Source organism: Rhipicephalus sanguineus, chromosome 11 (genome assembly GCF_013339695.2).
Source record: "Rhipicephalus sanguineus isolate Rsan-2018 chromosome 11, BIME_Rsan_1.4, whole genome shotgun sequence".
Taxonomy (NCBI): domain Eukaryota; kingdom Metazoa; phylum Arthropoda; class Arachnida; order Ixodida; family Ixodidae; genus Rhipicephalus; species Rhipicephalus sanguineus.
The window spans coordinates 130,452,745-130,458,725 of record NC_051186.1 but is presented as its reverse complement, the minus strand read 5'-3'; positions in this window follow the sequence as shown (position 1 = coordinate 130,458,725).

The following is a 5,981-nucleotide window of genomic DNA, read 5'->3' as shown; positions in this document are numbered from 1 at the left end:
AACCATGTGGATGTCATATTTCCCTTTCATTTATTCACCCATTACTTCTGCTCAATAAATGTTTTTTATTCATTTTCTTGAGAAATGCCTTTGTCGAGCACAACTGCATGTTGGTTGAACATGCATACGTGCACATTTGTGTTATACTGGCTTCATATATGTCAATCATTGAATTTATGGTCAGGCACAAATATAATTACATCTGATCACTCATAACAAGTGTTATTATGCATGGTAGCTAATTTTTTTATATGATTGTTTTCGGTGTCATTGGCCACAATGCTCAAGCTTGGCTGCTGGTCATTGTAATAAGATGTTTTATGCTTGCTAGGAAAGCACTCTCAACAACACACAAGTGCAATTGTTGTCAGTATGTTTGGAACGATTCAATGTGGCCAATATATTTTTCAGCCGCAGTAAGATGTCCTGAAGGAACACATCAAAGAGTCGAATGAGTGTTGATGCTGGAAGTCATTTTGTGCTCACCAGACAATCACTTGTAAGGACACATCAGAATGACGGTGGCCAATATGTTTTTGAATGACATTACAAGTACATTAGGAAAATTCTAAAGAATAACATTAAGCAGTCAAATGACGGTTGATGACGATAGTCGTTTCATGCACACTAGACAATCACTTGTATTCACGCATCAGAGAATAATTTGGAATCACGCATCAGACAATCACTTGTATTTACGCACCAGAAAATCATTTGCAATCACGCATCAGACAATCACTTGTATTCACGCACCAGACAATCACTTGTATTTACGCATCAGAAAAATCGGCCAATATGTTTTTGAATGACATTACAAGTACATTAATTTATTCTTAAGAATATCAATAGACAGTCAAATGACCGAAATGTCAGAAGTCATTAGACTTTCTTGTTAAACTCATCTCACATTTTCATAAGGGTTCAGGCTAAAAAATTGTGATTAGAACCATTTCAGTATCTAGTACGTACGTTTAACTGGTAAGACAAGATTTTCCTTCTTTGTTTTTTAAGTGAAGCTCCACTTTTCCTAAGGTTCAAATGCTGTCGCAGGATTTCCATTTTTGTGCTGTACCGAGGAAACGTTTGTTTTCACTTTTCATGCATGCACGCCCACTGTGAGCCATGCTCAAGACCTTTGTTTTTCCTTCTTTTTTTTCCGCAGCGTGTAGATACTCAGTTAAAGTGTAGGAACTCTTATCGAACAGTATTGAGAAGGAACTTCACGCGGTCACTTTGACAGCAAGATCGTCAATTGTCCGTACTGTTCCTTTGAATAGAAATGTCCTGTATGGATGGTCTGGAAGAAGTTTAGCCGTGCATTGATGTATGCTGTCCGATGCTTGAAAAAGGCAGGGTTCAAAATGCACTTAACTCTAGATTTCTGCGAGAGCATTGAACTTTTGCACCATTATACGTTTTAGAAAGATCAGTTGGCTTAGAAAAAAATAGCAATGATTTAGAGACCCTTCTACTCTACTGTGGGAGAGCTGTAAGCTGTCCCTAACAAGCATGCAATACAGGTGCTGTGAGCATTACATGCTTCTGAGTTTTTAACAGATGAGAGAGTCAGTGTATGGTTAGGCAACAAGGAAATCCAGGAAAAAGATTATGCGTGGCTTTAACTGACTTAACGTCGTAAAAACCATTGTACAGTGGAACTAAAGGGCCAGTTTCACTGACTTAACATCGCGAAGGCTGATGACGTCATCACTAACATCACAATACCTGCGCTCGGCGCGGCTGCCCATTGCCTCTTCCCACGCCCGACTCCGCCCTACCACCTGCGCTGCTGCTCCTCCTCTCCGCTTGTCCATCTGCATGTCCCCAACCTCCAGCTCGCCTCGCTCTTCTACTTACCTTCGCCCTACTAAACTATACCCTCCTTCCTGATTTCCCTCCTCGCCACCCTCACGTCACTTCTCCTCACCTTCACTTCCCTTTCCCATCCCCTTGCTATACTATACTATAAATGGCTATGCTGTGGTTTACCCTCTCCCCTCCTCCTTTCCCTCCTCCCCAAACGCGCAGACGACGCCCTGAGTAAAATACCAAAATACCACAACGCGCACGACATCCTGGAGCACCAGCGCCGCAAACGATAAATCTCCGCGTCTCCGCATCCGCAGCTTGGAGTAGAAGACGATAAAAATATAGAAAAATTCAGACTAACACACTCCTGCCCTTGGGACTGTGGTACGCGATTTAGCCAACGGTAAATGCCGTTTTAGCGCTTGTGTATGTGTTACTGCCTGTCCCGTCCTTGTCAATTCAGTTCTGCGCTTTAGAATATGAATATGTTGCACCGACAAGGCCAAATATCCACCCTTGCCGGTCAATGTCCCTGGTGCGGGGGGCGGTCGTCTCCTCCCCACATTATGTCGGAATGCATATAATAGGCCACCGAGCATAAACTATCCTCTGGTACTGATTTAACTCGGGGAGCCTTGGGAGGCCGTCGTCGCTCGAGCTGACTTGGAGACCCAGAAGGGTCTCTTGGATCAGGCTGAGCACACAGCAACGCCCTCTGGAGTCCTGGACTAGGGATCGGCCCTTGCCTTTCCCTTATCTTTAATCTTAGGGGCGAAGCTCCTTAGGGCATGGGTCGTTCAATCCTCTGTAGTATGTATGTATGTATGTATGTATGTATGTATGTATGTATGTATGTATGTATGTATGTATGTATGTATGTATGTATGTATGTATGTATGTTGTATGTATGTATGTATGTTATGTATGTATGTATGTATGTATGTATGTAGCCAGCTCTAGTTTAATGTATTGCTCACTAGATGGCGTTTCATGTATTTCTTAGAGTTGCTGTTTATAGATGACAGATGGCGCTTGTATAATGCGAATGGCGCATGTCATTGGATGCCTGCGATCGTAGAAGGCGCTGCTCTCGGCGCGCTTTCTCTTTCGCTCGGAGTCGCCGGATGGAGGCAGACAAGGCGCTCGCTCTTGGCGCGCTTTCTCTTTCGCTCGGGTGCGGACACTTTCCCTGCATTTCACCGATCACAAATAGAGGTGTGCGCCGCCGCCGCCGTCTGTTTTTGGTCACGCCGCTTGCGCCACCGCCGAACTCCCAAGAGAGATCACGCCGCCGCCGCCGCCGCGCAATAATTGCGGCGCGCCGCCGTTAGACTTTTCTTTTAATTATAATGGGGAATCTGGAAATAAAATACAGCACTTCGCAGGAGGAGCTCTTCTCGATGTGTCCATGTAATGAACTCTCCATTTCAGCGGCCGCTTAATAGCGCTGGAGCTCGGCGAGAAGCGCTCCCCCTCTTTCCTGTTCTTGTTGTGCAGCGCCATCATGACATCACGAAGCTTTCAAACATTCTCGACACAAATGATGGAATGCGCTTCAATGCAACGAACGCAGCCCTCAGAGATTCGATTTTCGGTGCACATGTCCTGATCGTGTTAGCCATCGATTTAGGTTTAATGCGGCCGCTCGTCTAACGCAGCTGTAAGGTCGGTACACATTCCCTGCATCGTTCTCAAACATCTGGGACACATTCATATGCAAATTCAGACTTGAAAAGTTTTTGTTTCTGTGCATTGCATCCACTCTCTTCTTACGTTAGGAATGTGCTGGCGGGTTCGGTGCGGCGATGTGGTCAAGAGCGAGGTGTCATCACGGCTCACCGCTTTTTCGAATCTCTGAATGCGCTCTGCCGAAATGTACTGTGGACATCTCCTTTGGATGAACGCATAGAGAATAGCTCCCCAGAAGTTGTATCTTTTTCTCCTTCAGAAGTATCACGAGTATTGCCTGTCCTTAACGCTGCCGCGTCCTCCAGCCTTTAAGGGCGACGACCCAACTCGCTAAATAGCATATTCTTGGAGTCTTGGATCTAGTACACTGTGCATAAATAAATAAAATAAATAAGGAATATGTATATCTCTGGGCGTTAGTACACATTTTCCTTTCATTCTTACTCGAGTAAATCGATAAATAAATACAGCAGTAAAGAGAATGGCAAACTTGGAATATAGCTAAGCTATCTGGTAGGTATTCATCTTAAGAAGACATCACGTGGAAACATGGATATGAGACAAAAGTCGAGAGAGTGAACAGCTGTCTCTCACGTAGACCACCACTCGCACTTGATTGAGAGGTATCGCCTTTTGCGTGGGAGTGCGCAGATAAATATTTGTGTCTACCTTCGGTTCCGCCGCTGTGTGATTTTTCACTTGTTAGCGACGTTTCTGGTGTCTTGACTACCCTCGTGTGTCCGTGCTTGCACGCCCTGTTTTTATAAAGGGCCCCTAACAGCCTCTGAAAATACAACAAAAAACAAAAACGACGAGCGCATCATTCTCTCTTGGCGTTTCTTGTCTTTTGGTGCACTTCGTGATACCAGTGGTTCACGTGACATCATCAGGGTACATACTCTCGACTGGTCGATATACGAGAAATAACAGTTGTTAATTGTCTACCATACTTGTTTTGTTAAACAGCCGCCCACCCGCTCTTGCTTCTCTCGCACGACTATCGTGCGTGATTAACTGATTTCGCTTCATTTTGTGCGTTTGCGACCGCGTATGCAGAATCAGAATCAGAATATTTAGTCATCGAATCAATTACAAAACTTGTGTATACAGAAGGAGTCAGAGACTGAATCGAGACCTCCTACAGTAGTGAATATAGAAAAAATTAATTGATGCAGTAAACAGTGGTACGGAAAACAGGTAATAAAATACATCGCAGGCAAAAAAAAGGAGTTCTACTTAAGAAAAACAATAGCAGAAAGCAGCAACAAAAATCGAAATTAGGCAACATAAAAATATTGGTAATTAAACTCTCCTAAACAGTTTTGTGATAATTACATAATTACAGAGATAACAAACTGTAGCCGAAAAGCGCGAAATCATGATAGGTTTAACGCTTAGTGCTGACATTGTACGCGTGCTTTATGAAGAAATAAGCAGCCAGGAGGTGTCCCCTGTAAGAAGGGTATTGAAGGCGAGAACGAAACCAATGGAAAAGGCGCCGGATTATAGGATTATTCCAACGGACACACTCTTTACAGCGGAGACGATGCAGCTTTCCAGGAAGAAGGCGAGCCCACTACGACGGTTTTCTGTATATTTTTTATTGCGTTAGCAATTGTATGGACACTCAGGACAGGTTTTCACCGTCGCCGTCATGTTCCGTATAAACTCTAAATCGATAACATCGCTCCGCGCATTGTATGTTCTACCCGCGAGTAAAAGCTCGCGAGTGTTGGCAAGGAACATGGCTAAAGCAGAGATGAAACAAGCTGGCCGTCTCCGTCACACGAAATAACATCAACTCGCGTGCGAGGCCTGCCGTCGATTGCTCCTCAATCAGAAGGAAACGCTCCGCCCGTCATTTGCTGGGCGAAGGAGCAGGAAGGGATGTCTGGGGAGAGGGAGTGCGTAACTCGAGCAGCAACTGTGAGGGCGCGGTCGAGAGCGCTGGTACGCGCGCTATTTCGGCAGACATACCCCAGCGAACGGCTCGTATACCTTCTACGCACAGTGAGCACTGTGATCTCACTGCTTCGCGTTCGGACCACTGATACGACAGACTGACCGAAAACCGCTTCTCTCCCGGGAGCGGCCGTATTGCCATGCACCAACGTTTTGTAGAGTTAAGTGAGGTCGGAGCAAAAAGCGTTAGCTGCTAGCCCTCGTTCATATAACACTACGGCGTGTATTTATCGCATTCACTGCTTCCCCCCCCCCCCCCCCCGCGCCGCGCCGCCGGTCTGATGAACCCCGCGCCGTTCACGCGCCGCCGCCGGAGGTGGAAACACCGGCGCACATGTCTAATCACAAAGCGGTGATAATGAAGGGACCACGTAAACCAACAGTACAATAAAAGTTTGATGTTTAATATATACACGGTGTTTCACACTCTTTATATGATGTACTGGGCGAATTTCACGGAAGTTTCACGGTTTACCGATGATTCCCTCCGGAGCTTCGCCCCACTCATCATCATTCACCCC